Source organism: Octopus sinensis, linkage group LG1 (genome assembly GCF_006345805.1).
Source record: "Octopus sinensis linkage group LG1, ASM634580v1, whole genome shotgun sequence".
NCBI classification, from domain to species: domain Eukaryota; kingdom Metazoa; phylum Mollusca; class Cephalopoda; order Octopoda; family Octopodidae; genus Octopus; species Octopus sinensis.
In genome coordinates this window covers 89,798,911-89,819,289 of record NC_042997.1, presented here as the reverse complement: position 1 = coordinate 89,819,289, position 20,379 = coordinate 89,798,911, and the positions used below count along the sequence as shown (strand labels likewise).

Here is a 20,379-nt window from a genome sequence, read left to right as displayed (position 1 = left end):
ACCAAAACATTCCCAAAGTAAAACTGTTACATGTCATGTGAAACAGGACCAGTATCAAATTTATACAAATCTTCCCTCACAGCATGGGAATAAACTATTAATATTCAAGCATTTTGAAGTTTGAAATATTCCAAGCATTTTAGATAAAGAATTATCAACTGTAGCATAAAAACATTTTTTTTTTATTTTTTAACTGCCAGAATATAGAAAGTTGGTAAGTGAGATATGCAAATCAGTTCAGTTAACTGTGTGATGTTAATGAGGTAGTTTGAAGTGGAGATTAATTTGTCAACAATTTATCACTGCCCTACTGAATACCAAGAGGATCAATCTTAGTCTCGAAATTTCTGTAACAATCAAAGACAATACCTCTCCTCAACTAAACCCATTTTTAAGAAAAACAATTTCAAGCATAATGCTATTTTCTTTTGTTTTTTGTTGGGGGGGGGGGGGGTTCTGAAAGAAATCAAAGTAGTTATTATATCTCACATTTAATTTGGGTAACTCAATGTTTCCAGCTGAATATTGGGAAATGTGAGGAATTGGAAAAGAACAGCCAGGAACAGTAGTGAGCTGAATGAAGCATTTGGCTGGATTTAATGGAGTTCCTTTACAGTCAGACACTAAATCCCACTGATTTTGGCCTTGCTTTTGATCTCTCCAATGACATATATAGTTGGAATTTACAAAAAAACAAAAGACGAAGACAGGTGTGTAAACAACAAACAGGTGTATAGTTCTCCAACCGGCAGCAAGGGCCATGGAGACTGAGAACCCGGTGAAGAGGTAGAGGGAGGAGGAAGAACTAAAAGAAGGACTGGAAGAGCTAAAGGAAAAGCTCAAGCAGGACCAAAGGGTGAAAAAACCAGGAATAGAAGTGGAACCGCAAAAGATGGAAACAAACAGCGCACACGGGTGTGCAGGTTCTACCTGAGAGGTTCCTGCTGGCATGGAAAGGAAGGTGCAGGCTGCCGCTTTGCACATCGGGGACCCTGCCACAGAGACACGAGGCAGATGGACAAACCATCAACACAAGGAAAAGGGATGGACCACGCACCACTTGCCCCAAAGCGGAGGTACGCAGATGTTGTGCGTGCCACAAACCACCAACATGATGTTGTCGAAAGAGCAGCTGCTGAGCAACAATCTTTTTTGTGCATGGCACAAAAGATTGTACAGCAGCTGACCTGGCTTCATCAAACCCAAGCCCGCAGGTGGGACTACCCACTATATACCAGACCACCACAGCAAACAGACCCAGGATGGACACCACCGGCAACAACGTACACCTCACCTCGATGCTCCTACTGAACATCAGAGGACTGCAAACACTCAGTAACAGGACAAAAATCCCGTTCCTGAGAGACTTTGTTGCATGCAATCAAGCCTTATGCATAGCACTTACGGAAACGCACCTGAAACCGGATATAGCAGATGCGGAGTTACACATACCACAGTATGCTGTACTATGGACCGACAGGAAAGAAAGGAGTCATGGAGGTGTTGCTATGTACATCCGTGAGGACCTCACACCCCAGGTCCTCTTGTCATACTCAAACTCGGTGTGTGACACACTAATTGTACATATTAGGCAACTTGATGTAGTTGTGTGTGCTACATATCGCCCTCCAGATGCCCCAAGCCATGTGGGCAAGTTTGAAGACTGCCTTATAAAAATAGAAGAAGTTCTAACCACATTAGAACAACACATAAGTGTACTTCTTATGGGAGACTTCAATCTGCCCAATGTCAGATGGCCCGAGGGCCTTTCTCTCCCAGGAATGACAAGATGTGAACGAGGACAGGCGAGGTCCCTCCTGAACCTCATCAACACCCTGTACATGGAGCAGGTAATACTCCAACCAACCAGGGCAGGTAACACACTGGATCTCTGCTTCACAAATGACATGGATCTCATCCATAATGTGAAAGTGACACCGACACTACTCTCGGATCACAACATGATAGAGCTGACCATGTACGGGCCAAAAGAGAGCACGGACATGCATCCTACAAGAAACCCTCAGAATCTTTCCAGCTTGAACTACCATAAGGCAAACTGGAAACAAATTGAGAAAGAGATCCTCAAACAAAACTGGCCTAAATGTCTCTCCTCGCCAGACATCGACGTGAAACTTCAACAATTCATGTCTGTAATGCAAGCCATATGCTACAAATGTGTCCCAGAGAGAAAGGCCACTGTACACAAGAACAAAATCCCCAGAGAGAGGAAAATTTTAATGAGACGGCGTACAAAATTTTCAAATCGCCTAAACAAACAGATTGAAAGCAGTGAAAAGTCCCGCCTAAAAATAAAACTGTTGGAAATCGAAAAATGTCTGCAACTCTCCCATGAAAAGGAAAGAGCAGACAAAGAAGCCTGGGCTATAGACAACATAAAATCTAACCCCAGAGCTTTCTACAGGTATGCCAAAGAAACAGCTACGGTGCACTGTAGAATAGGGCCACTCCTCGAAAAGGATGGCACACTTACAGGAAAACCAATGAGGGTAAGTGAAATACTGAATGAGCAATTCAAGAGTGTTTTCACTCCACCCCTTGGGCATCTCCAAATCAGCAATCCAACTGACTTTTTTACCACTGCAGATATAAAATCAGAGGCGGCGACGATAGATTACATTGATATAAAGGAAGACGATGTAATCAAGGCTATAGATAAAATGAAAACAGACTCAGCTACTGGCCCCGATGGATTCCCGGCAATCCTCCTAAAAGCATGTAAGAGAGTCCTAGCAAGACCACTGCAGTTCCTCTTTCAGAGCTTCCTTGCAGCTGGCAAACTCCCAAGAAAACTGAAGGAAGGTAAAATATGCCCCATTCATAAAGGAGGTAGCAGAGCGGAAGCCAAGAACTATAGACCTATCTCTCTGACCTCACACATCAGCAAGGTCATGGAACGAATAGTCAGAAGGAAGCTGATCACCTTCCTTGAAGAGAATGACTTGCTGCCCGACACCCAACATGGTTTCCGACCAGGGAGAAGCTGTTTAACTCAGCTCCTACAACACTATGACTGGGTGCTGAAACGGATGCTCAACCACTCAAATGTGGAAGTGATATATCTCGACTTTGCAAAGGCCTTTGATAAAGTCGATCATGGAATGATATGTCACAAACTGCGTGATCTCAACATAGTTGGAAAACTGGGAGAATGGCTTCATGACTTCCTGAAAGATAGAAGTCAGGTGGTAGTGGCCAATGGGGCCACTTCCATTAACACACAAATAGTGAGCGGTGTTCCGCAGGGCACTGTTCTGGGACCACTACTGTTCATAATGGCCCTCTCAGACATGCCCTCAGCCACGCAGAGAGCCACGATCACAAGTTATGCAGATGATACAAAAGTTTCACAGGCAATACAGAACCCTGAGGACACTAAACACCTGCAATGTGAGCTAGACAAAATATACAAGTGGGCCGAAAAGAATAGCATGCAGTTCAATGCTGAAAAGTTTCAAGCTCTATACTATCAGCATGCAAAACTAAATGCAATACCCAATGAATACACTGGACCCGGAGGAATAGCAATCCCAGAGGCACAATCAGTGCGTGACCTAGGTATTTACATGAGTGATGACGCGACCTTTCGTGTACATGTTGCTAAATTGGCAATGAAATGTAGACGACTGGCCGGATGGATCCTCAGAACCTTTAGAACAAGAGAACAAGAAACCATGATGGTCCTCTGGAGGACACTTGTCCTAAGCCACTTTGACTACTGCTCTCAGTTATGGTCACCATCCAGTGTCAAGTTGATCACAGAGCTCGAGGCGATCCAACGTAGCTACACGAAGAAGATAACCTCTATGCAGAATGTAAGCTACTGGGAAAGACTCAAGAGATTAAAACTATATTCCCTGGAGCGTAGGCGGGAAAGATATGCCATAATATACATCTGGAAGATCCTGGAGGGAAGTGTCCTGAACATTGGCATCGAGAGTTACGCAAATGCCAGAACTGGGCGCCACTGCGTGGTGCCTAGGACTCCAAACTTGCCATCAAGATGTAGGACAAGATTCTGTGATAGCCTGGGCTTCCGAGGCCCACAGCTCTTCAATATCCTCCCGAAGAACCTGAGAGACCTGCATGGGGTGGATGCAGATGTCTTTAAAATGAAGCTGGATCTCTTCCTGTCAGGTGTCCCAGATGAACCAACTTCACGGCAGGAGGGGCAGATGAGGGCAGCTGCATCGAACTCTCTCATGCACCAAATGGCAGTTGCTAGAAAGCTTTCGTGAAGTGAAACCAAGTAGCAACACCAAATGGCGGTGCCCCAGCATGGCCACAGCTCATAAGCTGAAACTAGAATCAATCAATCAATCACACGTATATATATATATATATATTTTAAAATATAGCACTTAGTGCACATATTGATACCTGTGCCGCACAACTTCATCCCAATTTTAGAATCTTTCCCCTCTACAAATTTAAAGACAATGCCACTCATACCCAGCGAATAACCATGGAATCCCACCTTATTAATAAATACAGACCACTTCTAAACACATCCCCCTAACACAAACCCACAACAAACACACTTACACCTGCACACACCCTACACACACTTTTACCCAGATATTAACACCATGACACACGCAAATATATGGTTCCACACATACACATAATTTGATACGGGTGCAAAACATCCAACACTATTTTTTGGAAATGACTGTAAATATTGACTTCACACAAACACGTTGCTTCCCGATACAGGCACAAGGCCAGCAGAACTATAAATATTGAAAATTGTACCCACACACGCACACATATATACACGCGCCCCTACATATAAACACACACACACACATATAGCTCTTCCTGTCCTAAACGAACTTACTTATCCAGCTCAAATTCAGTCAAGCGGAAAATACACTCCTTAACTACACTCCTAAAAAGCTATTTAAAATATCCACATGATGTCTACTGACCAGTCTGAACAATAAGAATTTTCAACAATGGTATTTTCGAAAACTCCATACACCACCCACACCAACATTCATTCTAAACATTCATGTGACCTCTCTATTATGACCACATCCATGTGACCTCTTTATTCTGACCAATAAGAAATTTTAGGCGCGACACTAGCCAAATTTTAACATCTCTGGAGCCTATTTTCTTACCCCAACACCAACACCCATTCAAACATTCACGTGACCCCTTTATAATGACCAATCAAAATTGTATTGACCATTGTCCACAAGAAATTTTAGGCACGAAACCAAGCAAATCTTAAACAACTCTGGAGCCTCTTTTTTCACATATAAGAGACAGCAAACCCAACATAAAGTCAGATGAGAAAAAAATCTATCAGAAAGGAACTCTATCTCACTTAAAAAAATATCTTTTGATAAGCATAACAAATGCGCAACTGGTAAAAAGAACTTTCACCTAATTAAATACACTCTCCCTTACTTAAATTATTTTGTCAGCATTTTCTTCATTTCCTTTATATATATATATATATATATATATATATATATATATATATATATATATATATATATGTATATAAGATAATGTACCGAGATCAATTCAACTGATTATCTCACTCCCATAAAAATTTATGGGCTGTCCAATGAAACAAATACTGCATTTAATTTCAATACTAAGATTTGGAGTGTGGGATGAGAGCTTTGTCTTTTCCATTCCTCAAGTAAAAAGGATAAAATTAAGGAAATATCAGCAATAACATAATTTAATTACAATCAAACAGAGCCCTTCCTTCTATTACAATAACAAAATAAATATTTAAAAAAAAGAATGAACAAAAATATTACAAAGAGAAACAAAGAAGTAAATATTACAGAAAAAACTAAATTTCAATTCTTGAAACACTGAATTTTAACTTAACCCTATCCAGCCATATCTGGCCCAAATATTCTACCTGTTTTATGTTAAAACTGACCAAATCCAACCTCTCACACCTACCCTACAATGTCATTCTGAAAATATACAAACACACTATTGAAATCTTGAAGCTACAAAATGTGTGATTAATTCAAAATAAATATGAATAAATAAGCATTACATTTGACATAGTAATCTGAATGCTAAAGTGTTAATAAAGAAACCAAATTCAACTGATCTTAACTCTCTTGGGACACCCAGGCCAAATGATCAGACCAAGTAATACAAGCTGGAAAGACTTTGAAGCTGATCCATCAGCCCAATGAAACAAATGTTTTGCAGTGTAATAGCTAGAGATCATCTTCCAGTAGATATAATATAAAACTATATAATATATATAGTTTTACATATTAATAAACGAGTTTTAGGCACTTTATATTTTGTTTTCTACATGTACCTATCATTTTCAATCTCAAGAGAAAAAACATTTTGGTCTTTTTGGCTACACATACCAAAGCAGCATGTGTCTTAAAATGGTTAAACAATGATTCATTTTGATCAGCAAAGTACACTGAGCTGCAGTAAATGTAACACCATAACCTATTTAACAGCTGCACTATGTTTTAGCAAATGTAATGATAGCCAAAGTATATCATCATCATCATCGTTTAACGTCTACCTTCTATGCTAGCATGGGTGGGACTAACGTATGGATACTCGGTGGTTCTGATTCAGAGCGTCATAACAACACAAGACTAGATTGTGTCTGCCCGCGATTTTTCCATGTTATTACTGCTATACACTAAGACAGTGAGCTGACAGAACAGTTGACATGCCAGGCAAAATGCTTAGCAACATTTTATCTATCTTTACATTATGAGTTCAAACTTCTGCTGAGGTGGACATTGCCTTTCATCCTTCCAAGGTTGATAAAATAAATGCCAGTCAAATACTGGGATTGATGTAATTGACTCCCCCATCTCAAAAATCTGCTGGTCCAATGCCAATATTTTAAACCATTGTTGTTACACACTCAACTGTGAAAGAGTGTATGGAAGATGCTAGTCACTGAGTAAAATGACAGTTAAAAGCTTATTAGTCAACATAATGGTTCCAGTGAGGTTTGAACTTGCATTTGCCCCATAACCTAACACCTCAATTCGATGCTCTAACAGTATTAATTTCAATGTCTAAACTTACTGCATTTTAATATGAAATAGGTCGAAGGCAGCGAGCTGGTAGAATCATTAGCACACCAGCCAAAATGCTTGGTGACATTTCGTCCATTTTTATGTTCTGAGATCAAATTCTGCAGTGGTCAACTTTGCCTTTCAACCTTTCAGGTCAATAAACTAAGTACCAGTTAAGCACCATGGTCAATGTAATTGACTTACCCCGCCATTGAAATTACATGCCTTGAGTTAAAATTTGAAATCAATATTAACAAGGTTGATGTCTCAGAGTTCAATAAAAGTTATCAAACTCTGAGACATCGACCTTTTTAATATTGATTTCAAATTTTAACTCAAGGCATGTAATTTCAATGGCGGGGTAAGTCAATTACATTGACCATGGTGCTTAACTGGTACTTAGTTTATTGACCTGAAAGGTTGAAAGGCAAAGTTGACCAGTAAAACAGTTTTCTTTCCTAATTAATGAGAATGTGAGGAAAGCATCATCGCTGTTGTTGCTGTTTAGCCCACAGTCAGCCCTCACTAAGCAGATCTATGATCAAATTCATTCCAACCATAACATACTTTCTAACATGTCTTTCTGTTTTGAACATGGTACAGTGTAATTTGAAAGATTTAGCTTCTAATTCTAACAGATCAAGCAGCTATACTACTCTAAAAGCATGTAGGGACTTTGTAAGCTCTTCCAGACTAAGGAGATCAATGTGATTGGTATTCAATTTGAACTTTTGTAGGAAAAATGTAGGTATGGAAGGTCTTCAAAAAGCTACAGATCTAAGAAAGAATAATGTAACATGATGGAAGGAGAAACAAATTGGTTTACTAGTTCAGCAGGTTTTGCAGTAGGAACAGAAGAATCAGAGAAGAGAAACAGTACATCTGTGAACCAATGATTGCAACATTTTGTTAAGTAGTGAGTCTTTTTCAATTAGTCAGATGGTATTCTTTTTAGGTGTGGTCTAGGATGTTTGCATATATAGCAGCAGCACTGCATTAGATCTGTGAGCTATACTTCACTGTCAGTTACACTGATTTGTCAAGAGAATAATGAAAGCTGAAGTTTTTTCTTCAACAGAAGTTGAAACCTAGGCTTTCAGATTTACTTCTGACAATGTTGTAAATGTGAAATTGTCATAAGAGATCCTCGGAGTTTTAGTTTATACAATTCATTTGTAAGACCATGTAGTACGAAACTGTGTCTGTGATATGTGTACAATAGATGCACAAGTAGCTGTGTGTTTAAGAAGCTCAATTCCTAAATATGTGGTCTTGGGTTCAGTCTCACTACATAGCACCTTGGACAAGTGTCATCTGCTATAACCCTAGCTTAATCAAAGCCTTGTGATTGGGTTTAGTGGACAGAAACTGAAAGAAGCCCATCATACATGTATTTGTGTGTGTTTGCACAATGCTTGTCCCCCACACTTGACAAGTAGTGTAGCTTTGTATGTATCCCAGTAACTTAGCAATACAGCAAAAGACACTGACAGAATAAGTATCAGGCTTAAAAAATAAGTACTAGAATTGATTTGTTTGATGATACCCTTTAAAATGGTGCTCCAGCATGGCCACAGTTCAATGCCTAAAACAAATAAGAGATAAAAGATGATTGTAACTTGGTGTTATTACAGTTTGCCTTGGAAAATGCCTCAGTCTTCTGATCATTTATGCACTGCTTTTTCTTTTACTACTTAGTCATGGAGAAAAGTGCAGTGACCATGAGCCTTTAGCATGTCTCAAGTAGATGTAGCTCTGCACAAACTGAGCTCATGCTCCCTAATAACAGAGAGCAGTTACAAGTTATGAGGTAGCTAGTTATTTATGACTGTTCTTTCACTTTTGAGATGTTAGAAGTGAGAATGATAATGTAAAAGTTAGTAGGGTCAGAGAGATTGTCATTCTTTAGAATGGGAATCAGCATTAAGTGCTTCAACAGATCCTTGTTGAGAGGAAAATACTGAAGAGTTTGCTAAGAAAGAAGCTAGATTGTCAGAAAAGACCCATCTTAACAGTTACGTTATGTGATGGAGAGATAGTGGACTGGTGAAGAGTTTCAGAAGAGTTTTGTTGTATGCCTGTAGTAAGAAGGTGACAGTAATTGTGATGGCTTTATTTAAAAAAAGTGCTACTTCAGTACCATCTTAGAATGACTTAACTGTACTTAGTCTTTATATAATTACTCTAGAGTGTAATAAAGAAATCAATATTAAATGTAGAACAGTTCTAACCCTTTTCACAGCTTTAATTCACACACAAACACACATATATAAGCACACACCCTCAATATCATCAGCGCAAGATCAGAAATTTCAGTTCTACTTTCTCACTGGAAAATTCACACTTGTCTACAATATAACTTTTGTCCAACTGTATTTTGTCAAATTCTCTGGTTAAGTATTAAGGTATTTCATCTTGTTTCTCCCCCCCCCCATACCTTGGCTCTTAACTACCCTAAAATATTCTACACTTCCATCCTTTCTAAATAATTTTATGTGACTTTCCTGCATGTTATGTAACAACCAATATATTGCTTTCCCAGTATTTTTACATTAAATACTTACATACACATGTGAACATTGAAGTTTCAAATAATACAAATTCAAATAATAGGAATTCAATTCAGAATAAATTATATGATACAATTTTTCATCTAGTATATAACTAAATTCAATTTAGTAAAACAATTTTTTGATGCACAAAAATTAAAATCTATCCATCACAAGTGCTCCAAGTGAATTATCAGTCAAATTGCTTTTGGCTATCATTGTACGATAGCATGCTGCAGTTTTCATGTTTTCAATTACAGCCAGTATTGTTGGTTTATATAAGCTAGTAAAAACTGAAAATATATGTACCACAAATGCTTCTACTACAAAAAGGAAGAGACTTACTATTACATTGGAGTAGAAATTTGACGCAATAGAATGCCATACATGTGGCAATAGCAATTCGAAAATTGGCAGAGGTCTTGGTATGCATGAATCAACTGTCCAAAATATAAAACATGCAGCTGAAATAAAAAGATAAATTAGCATCAGCATTTTGTGGTTTGCAAACAGCTATAAGGAATGGCTGAAAATGGAAAATCTTTCTTGCTGTATGGATTGAGGATTGTAATCAAAAATGTATTCTGATTTCTGAAGCTACAATTCAAGCAAAATCTTTGAGGATATTTACAGCCATGAAAAATGATATAAGTCAATTCAACACCAAAGAATACTTAAAGCAAGAGCTGACAGATTTGAAAGATTTAAGATTAGAATTCAGTTGCACAATGCCAAAATTCTGTGGGGAACCAACCAGTGCTGAAAAAGCAGCTGCAGCAAAGTATCTGGCTTTTTATTTTTAAGGAAATAGTTGAAAAAGAAATACTGAACAACAAATATCTAACATAAATAGAATTAGATCATTTTGGAAAAGAATGTCAAAGAAGTTATATTTCTAAAAGTTAAAAATCTTAACCACGATAAAAAGTTATTAACAATCATTTAATTCTTTTATTCAGAGGAAATGCAGGTGAAGGCTTCAAGTTAAACCCATTGGTTTTATATCATTCAGCGAATCCAAGATCTCTAAAAGGTTACAACCATTGATCACCTCCTGTAAATTCTACATATTCCATAATTAGTTGGTATATCTGTGTGCAATAGCAAGTTGTCAGAAACCTATCAATGAGAACAGCCTTCCTCATTCATTGACTTTTATGATTTTTTACGATCATGAAATATTTTTCTGTGTAATATCACAGAACCTGATTTGGCCATCTATGAAGTGTGTGTGTGTGTGTGTGTGTGCTTTCACATGCTCATACATCACATACATACAGCTATGCCTCAATTAGTACAAACGATTCATCCTATAAAAACCTCCATATGCAGTGAATTCAAAATTATTATAGTATATGAAATGTGAAAATTGATTCCAACCCAATGAAAATGAGCAATAAAAATTTTAAGAATCAGTTTTCAATTGCTTTTTTTTAATTTACAAAAATAACAACAGACCATAAAAATGTACTTATCTAATAATTTATTTTTATTATACAGTACAAACTATGCAATAAAGTACATTATATTTTGGGAAACAAAATTTTTAAATTCATGGAAACATTTACAAAGCACAGTAGCCAGAATAAGAATAGGATAGAAAAAGTTAAGAGTGTTATTACCCAGCTGGAAACAAAGGGATTCTTTTCAATCGAAGGGTAGATTGTACATTTTTGTTCACCAAATGCAATACTGCATGAGATTGGAACATAAGTATTGAATGCAGAAGATGTGCAAAGATAGGAGAGGAATGAAGCAAGCATTGTCAGCTGAATGTGCAATATTAGTGCACATGAGTGTCATAGTACAGATGAATTGAGAAAAATGAGAGTATAAGGAATCAGATAATGTGTGCAAAAGTGACAACTATATTGATATATTGATATGGCTCTAAAATGCATATGGATGATAACAGATGGGTGAAGTGGTCCAAGAGATCCAAATGGAAGGAAACAGTGGAAGATGATGGCCGAGAAAGACATGGGTATAAGTGGTGGAATTTGATCTCTGGTGACACAGAAAATGACAAAAAAAAAATGGCAAGACACTGTGTTGGACGGGATTCACCAAACCCATGAAAGCATAGAAAAGCAGATACCATCATAAACATCATGAGAAGAAGGAAGAAAATAGAAAGGAATGCTAGCATGGCAAAAGAAATCAGATTATTTTTAAGCATTTGAACAAGCAGACAATAATGAAGATGACAATCAACAGATAAATTATCTTTATCAAGGACATATGTAAATATATCCTTGATGAAATATTTATATATATGTATATAAATATGAGAATATAGTTGGAAATGTAGAAACATTAAATGAAATTCTAATGAATGGTAATCCAACTAGGAATGCAGCATTAAAGTTTACTTAGGTTTTGACAAAGTTTTCCTATATTGCAAGTATATGTATGTATATTATAAATATATATATATATATATATATATATTTCAAAATGTAACCACATGTGACTTGAAGGGACCCCAGGATTTTTTCCTTTTTTTCTTTTTTTGAGCCTAGTACTTACTCTGTCAACCTCTTTTGCCAATTTTTCCACCTTTGTACTTTTACAGTAGCAATTATTGTTAAATATTTATAAAACTAAATTACTTTATTAATTATAATCAAATGAAAAAAGAAATTTTATTTCAATGGACTATAGGATTCTATCAGCCCCTTTTGCCAAACCACTAAGTTATAGGAACATAAACACAATGACACTGGTTGTCAAGTGCTGGTGGAGAACAAACACACACACACACACAAATAAATGAATAAATAAATAAATAAATAAATATGGACTTCTTTCAGTTTCTGTCTACCACATCCACTCACAAGGCTTTTGTCAGCCTAAGGCTATAAGTAAGAAGACACTTGTCCAAGGTGCCATGCAATGGGACTGAACCCAGAGCCATGTGGTTGGGAAGCAAATTTTTACCACACACCCACACCTGTTCCTATAGTTGGTGATTGCAATGTGGAAGGCATAAATTAGCCTTAGAGAAGCATACAAAGACCATCAACTTTACTTAAAACATTTCTTTGTAATATGGTCTTGAAATTTTTGTCACTTGAAACTCTGACTTGTCCACTGACTAAAAATTCTGCAGCAGAATGTTTTGTCAATGAAAAGGTTGCAGATTCAAGCAACCAAAATTTTGATATTGTATTACAAATAAATGTTTAACCCTTTAGCATTTAAATCAGCCATATCCAGCCAAAATATTCCATCTGTTTTATCTTTAAACCAACCAAATCCAGGCTCTCACACCTACCCTACATGTTATTCTACTTTAAACATTCACATCATCGAAATCTCTAATATATGAGATAATACATGATAATTGAAAACAATGTAATTCAAAAAGCATTATGTTTGATAGAATAATCTGAACACTAAAGGGTTAAGTAGAGTTGATGGTCTTTGTGTGTTTCTGAATGGCTAACTTATGTCTGTTATGCTGCAGTCGCTTGAGTTTCAGTATATGATCTCAAAACACTTTTATTTAAATTAGTGAAAATATGATAAAATACATATTTTTCCATTGTTTAACTGTATTTCATTCTCATTTTCAATATATTTAAGTACATCATCATCATCGTTTAACGTCCATTTTCCATGCTAGCATGGGTTGGACAGTTCAACCGGGGTCTGGGAAGCCAGGAGGCTGCACCAGGCTCCAATCTGATCTAGCAGCTGGCAGTGTTTCTACAGCTGGATGCCCTTCCTAATGCCAACCACTCCGTGAGTGTGATGGATGCTTTTTATGTGCCACCGGCACAGGTGCCAGGGGAGGTTGGCAGCGACCACGATCGGTTGGTGCTTTTTACGTGCCACTGGCACAGAAGCCAGTCAAGGCAGCGCTGGCATCAGCCACGTTCGGATGGTGCTTTTTATGTGCCACCGGCACAGGTATTACAACTACAATTTCCATTTGATTTTAATTTTGATGTTGATGTACTTGACTCAATAGGTCTCCTCAAGCACAGCAGGTCACCCTATAACCCAAGGTAAGCACAGCAGGCCGTCCTGCGATCCAAGGTACTTTGGATGGGCTGGGGCAACTATGTGAAGCTGGTGCAGGAAACAGCCATGAACTCATGTTATTTGTTGGGTCTTCGCAGTCACAGCATATCTCCAGAGATCTCAGTCTTTCATCATTGCCTCTGTGAAGCCCAACGATCGAAGGTCATGCTTGACCTCATCCCATGTCTACCCCGGATCCCTTCAACTGTTTGAGAGTGGCACTTCTTCCCACAGCTCTCTTCATCCATCTGTTGTACATGACTATACCAGCGCAAACGTCTCTTTTGCATGCCACATCCAATGCTTCTTATGTCCAGCATTTCTCGCAGGGCACTTAACTCTGTTGTGTGTGCACACTGACATTATACATCCAGCGGATCATGCTAGCTTCATTTCTTTCAAGCCTACGCATGTCCTCTGCAATCACAGCCCATGTTTCACTACCGTGAAGCATGGCAGTTCACACACATGCGTCATACAATCTACCTTTCACTCTGAGCGAGAGACTCTTTGTCACCAGTAGGGGCAGAAGCTTTCTAAACTTTGCCCAGGCTATTCGTACTCTAGAGGTGACACTCTCTGAGCATTTACTTCCACTACTAACATGGTCACCTAGGTAGCAGAAACCATCAACTACTTCTGGTTTCTCTCACTGTAGTGTGATGGAATCTGTTTTCTGAGTATCTGTGGTGTCTATTGCTCCTGTGCCGCACACGAAAACTATGTTCTCGGTTAATTTTCCTTTGATGTTGCTGCACCTCTTATGCGTCCATAGCTTCAACAAATATATTTACTACCATTATTGATGACAAAACTAGATATGTAATAAAATCCTTTTATAGAGATCTATGCTGTCAATAAATAAAATATCGGGTTTTGATATTTTTGTTGTCATTTACAACAGCTGTAATTAAAAAAAAGGCTTATCAAGTCATTTACAATTCAGAATAAGTATTTTTTAAAGACTCAAAATTAAATAAAGCCAGACTACTGTTTGTTATTACTCTCAGCATTTCCTCACCTCACCCAATCTTGATAGAAATCCATATTTTGCTTCAATTTCCACCAGCTGCCAGCAGTTACCAATATGTCAGTAAACAATGCTAATATACAGGTAAAACGTTTGTCTTTAACTCAAAAACAACAAACTCTAACACTTCAGTCACACCAAACTTTGTTAAAAAAAATCTATTCCAAGAGAGTTGAGAAAAAATAAAACTTCAATAAACACTACTATAGCACTTTTTATAACAGTAACCATGTAATAGCTATGGCTATTACAAGAGGGATAATCATTTCTTCAAAAAATGAGGTGGGATCAGAAATTTGAATTCACTTCTTTTTTATTTTTACTTACTGCATATTTCTTATAGTTTCTAGTTGGTGGTAATCATGTATGGTATTATATCATTCATCTTAGAAATCATCAGTATGAATTAACCTGTGACTCATTAATTAAACATTATTTTACAAAGTGAGACATTTCACTAAAGGTGAAAATAATTACAATCTGAAAGAAATTCATGAAATATGTCATAATATTTCTTTTCTTCATAGAGTGTTAGTAGTTCAGGAATTGAGAGAAGAGAGAATGTTCTTAGAATTTACATACAGAAAATCTCTTATAGTACACCAACAATTTCAGTTTCAGCTACAACAAATCTACAAGCCACTTTCTGATAATATTCTTTGAAGTGTAGACAATTGCTTCAATCAATTACATCCTATTAGTAATCCATCATGTATATAGTTAAACAAGGATTTATTCATAAACACACATGCCTTGGCCATTATTAACAGTTTAAAATGGATTCTTGTGAAACAGCAATACTGATCTCTTGTATATACAAAAGAAATAAAATTGTTTAGTAGTACTCATACCTTTCTTGATGACATAAGCAAGACCTCTCCACCCAACTGGCATGACCCAGAGTCAAATCAAGGCAAGATATTTAGTATCAATATAAGTTAGATTCAAGAATGGGTGCTGAAGATCCCCCAAACAGCCAAAAGTCATTCTCTACACAAGGCTATTTATATCAGAGTAACCTTCTCAGATATGCTTTAATGAAAGCTATGAGGTTCCTCACTATCAATGGTTATACAATGCACTAGATATAAAACTGGAATTTTTAGTCTCTGCACATTTGCTACTTAGACAAGTATTGTTTTTTTTTTTTTTGTCCTGCTGAGTTCTCATCAAATTAACCTGGTAGCAGTTGTGCTAATTTAGTTATCAACAACTTGACTGTGCAACAGGCTGTACTGAAGACATGCAATACTAGTTTACAAAAAGTATCAGTAATGATGGAAACGGAAACCCATTTTGGAAGAAATGACTTCTCTTCCTTACACTTTGTAAAGCAATGTTTAACTATCAGAATATCCTTAGCGGTGGAGCTAGGCATGAAAATGAATTGAAGTAATAAAATATTTTATCACAGCAAATAAAAATTAAAACAAGTCAATACATTTTCCAAAATTAAGCACACAAAAATTTTAATAAAGAACTAATACAGTTTCATGTTAAAATTAAGCTACTTTTGTTCACTATTTCACATGGTACCTTGATCCAAAAAAATTCAGTTGGCATATATAGAGGGCCGAGATTCACAAAAAAAAAAGAAGGGAGAAGTAACACAGCAGACTCTTGTTCAATCATGCCAAAACCACCCTACAACTGAATATACAATCACTATTTATACACTGCAATAACATCACAGAAGCATGGCAGAAAGTAGGAGACCATAGCAAGTTGTAAGCATGAAGATGAAAATGTATAAGGATTTCAAAAGATGGAAAAGTTTGACTAATGGTACAGTAAATTTACAAAATAACAAAATTCTAACCCTGTAGTCAAAGGAAAATGTTCAAAGATGCTAGTGAATCAATTGGAGTAATATTTAGATATAGAACTCATGAGATTTATTTGTAATTAAGTAAACATTGTAAAAGCTACTAGCAACCTCATGTGAATATTCTTGGGGACCTAAATTACTGGTTAAAATTTAACATGAAGAACAAGTGATTCTACCTGTATATACCCCAAACATAAGAAACTGAAATGGTCCAAAATTTAGCAATCTTGCAATCCACGATTTTACAACTGAATTTGAGTTATTTTTTTAAATAATGAACAAAACAAAAAAAGCAACATATTGGAGTAAAATTTCATCATTATTCTCATGGCTAAACATTAACAAAGAGTGTGTAGTATATTACAAAGAAAATATATACCAAAACTGTTCAATAAGTATTCTTATTCCATATCTTTATTTTATGAGTAAAATTTTTTTTTTTTTAAAAAGGCTTAATTTAATAGCTATTGCAAGGGAAAGGTGAGGGATATAAAAATGGTATAGAATAATAATATTTCTATAACACTATTACTGGCTTTGGCTTACAACAACGTTAGTTATTAATGACAAGTGACCCATGACTTTGTACAATTATAGGTTAATTGTTTATGCGCGGGTGCCCCTTTATAGTAATTGAGTTAGCAGAATAAACTAAACAAAATTTAAGCAAAACCTACAGCTTCATTAGAAGTATAGAGCATTCTTGCTACAACTACCATCAAGGAAAAGAAGAAAGGACTTTCATAAATGCAACGTAGAGTGTATAATAAGACAAGTTTAATGTGTTAAGTTGGAGAAGGCAGAGTACATTAAGAAGAGATGGAGTAAATATGGGAAACAGAGAGAAAGGAAGGAAAAGAGAATAGAGAAGGAAACAGGGAAGAAATGAGAAATGGGGGGGAAAATGTGGAAGAAAAGAAGTAGAAAATATAGAAGTGAGAACTGAGTGGAAGGATGAGAGGGAACATTGTAAAGAGGAAGAAGAAGAATGGTAAGTAACAAAGAAAAGAAAGAAGGTGAAAGTGAAGGAAAAAAAGGAGAAAAAAGTATCTATGTGTACATATATATGTGTGTGTGTACATATATATATACACACACACATCAATAGGGAGGGAAGAGGAAAAAAGAGAGGAGAAAAATTTTGTTAATTGCCACACACATAATGTTATTTCACAGAACTATAATATAAGCTGGTATTTTGTACAGGAACCTGTCTCATCTCAATATTTAAAATAGGATTCATATTCCTTCATATTCAACTGTTGAAGCTACAGGTTGTAAGGAAAGCTAAGTTTGAAACCATTAAAAAGAATCCTAAACAAATCAGTGGCAGGTTGCTACTTTTAGCCATGTATAAAGAGAGAAAGGGTTTCATGATTGATTCTTGGCCATATCATGAAAGGGAGAATGAAAACACAAACCATGCCAAACAGACATGTACAGGATTAAAAATGGTTTCAGAACTGTTGACATGAGATTAAAAAGTGTTGATACATGACTTTTAGTATGGCATACAATCTAAATCTTAGAAAAATAAGACACATAATGAAGACAAGGGGTAATGATTAGTAAACATGTGATCAAAGGATGAAGTTCAAATAAAACAATGAGAAAATTTTTCAGACAAGTTCTGCAGTTAGCAGACTGAAGATATGCTGGGCAGCTAGTTTTATGAATTGGTTTTAGCTGATTATATCAGTACCCAGCACTGGTAATTATTAACTGCAGACATACACACATGCACACAATGGGCTTCCTAACAGTTTCCATTAGCAAAATTTCCCTCATAACACTTTAGTCAAATCAGGTTTATGGTGCAAGAGTGTTGCACATATCAATGTGGTTGGCTGTAAAGCAAATTGCCAAATTGTGCGCCATATTATTTTCAATGTTAATTTATTGTTAATATTTTGCATTTGTAAGGCAGCAAGCTGGTAGAATCATTAGCACACCAGGCAAAATGCTTGTGTTTATATTCTGAGATCAAATTCTGCCAAGGTCGACTTTACCTTTCATCCTTTTGGGGTCAATGAGATAAGTACCAATTGAGTCATAGGGTCAATGTAATAAATTTACCCCCTCCCCCGAAATTGCAGGCCTTGTGCAAAAATTTGAAACCAATATTTTGCATTTGCTTTCCTTGCTGTAGTAGCAATACACAAATCATGAGACAACTGCTGCCAAACTTTAACTACTTCATCAAAACATTTTGTTGCAATGAAGTTTAGAGTAACACAATACCAATACACAAAACAAAAACAAACTACTTACAGCAGATTTATAAAATATTTATAATGAAAAGAATTGTTATTTCAAAAGCTTTCAGTACATGTTCATTTACAAATGCACATTACAAACATTAGACTTTTTAATTAACTAAATAGACACCAGTTTTAAGAAAGTGATATTTCATAATATATACACAATGGTAAAAAATCAATAAACATATCAAAGATTAAGACTTTCACTATCCAGATAAAAATATTATGCAGGTGCTAAATCATTAGCAACCAGTTTTTGTATTGCAATCAGGTCTAATAAACTTTCATGCTGCCCAAAGTTTGTTTTAGACGTGACAAGCTAAGTAAAATCGCAGACATCCATACATACATAACAGGAATGTCCTTTATGGCCATGCTCCCACTCCCTCTTCCAGCTGAGAGGTCTTTGTCTTGCAGGTGCCAGTGCCACATAAAATGCACTTGTGCCGGTGTCATGTAAAATGCACTTATGCTGATGCTATGTAAAATGCACTCATGAAAGTGCTATGCAAAATGTGAACATACCAATGCTATGTAAAACACACTCATGCTGATGCTACATAAAATGCACCCATGTTGATTCTATGTAAAATGCACTAATGCCAGTGGCATATAAAAAGCACCCAGCACATTCTGTAAAGTGGTTGGCATTAAGAAGGGCATCCAGCTGTAGAAACCATGCTGAAACAAATACTTGGAGTCTGGACAGTTTTCCAGCTGGTCAGCTCTTGTCAGACCATCCAACTCATGCCAGCATGGAAAACAGACATTAAATGATGATGATTTATTTATTCAATTGAATGGGTTCACTACCAAATGCTGCAAAGCAGGGATGAGAATTTCTGTTGCATAGACTGATACAGTGGTTCTCAATAAAGTCTTCTCAGTGCACTCTGCATGTAAATAGAACATCACTGAGACAAGTGGAAAAGTTTAAATATCTCAAGGCCATATTCATCAGTGATGAAATACAGGAAGTTGAATTGGATGTTACAATTGCCAGTGCTGGCACAGTAATGCACCAGCATCAGCATTCAATCTTCAGAAGAGGAGAGGTTGGTAAAAATAAAAACCAAGTTTGCTATCTTTGATTCAATTTTCATACTTATCCTCATATACCTTGATTTTCATACTTATCCTCACCTAAGATAACAGAAGTTGTATAATAACCAAATGAGTATGATTTTGAATACAAGCAACTGAAATAGAGTTCTTTCAAAGGATCTCTAGAGCAACATTAGTTGACAGGGTGCAGAGCTCAGAGATCAGGGAGTCTCTCCAAGTCAAACTGTTATCCATAATCTCAGTCAGTCATGCTTGGGAATCCAGCTGGAAAGTCTGATAAGGGTTGCTTCTGATGGGACCCTATAGAGGAAGTGTATAATTCTACCCCAACAACCAGCCCAGGAGTAAGGGATGGAGAGGATGGATGAATGAACAACTAATTTAAGTAGCATGTAAACAAATATAAGTTGGGCATACTACTTTTTATAAGTACAAACATGGCTGTGTGGTTAAGAAGCTTGCTTTGCAACCATATGGTTTCAAGTTTAGTCTCACTGTGCAGCACTTTGAGTAAAATGTCTTTTACTATAGCCCCAGGGTGACTGAGGCTGTG

General features: G+C 36.6%; 1 protein-coding gene across 7 annotated transcripts in view; it reads right to left on the bottom strand.

The window, feature by feature from the left end:
- The window catches only part of LOC115209965 (signal peptide peptidase-like 3), a 368,123-nt gene that overhangs the window by 206,963 nt on the left and 140,781 nt on the right, over nucleotides 1–20,379 (bottom strand). For 4 of the 7 annotated variants that reach the window (XM_029778623.2, XM_036502734.1, XM_029778624.2 and 1 more), the window contains exon 3: nucleotides 9,959–10,077. The exons of the other annotated variants lie outside the window; for them this stretch is intronic. The gene's annotated coding sequence lies outside the window, so the exon portion shown is untranslated. The remainder of the gene's footprint in view (nucleotides 1–9,958; nucleotides 10,078–20,379) is intronic. 7 annotated transcript variants of the gene reach the window in all.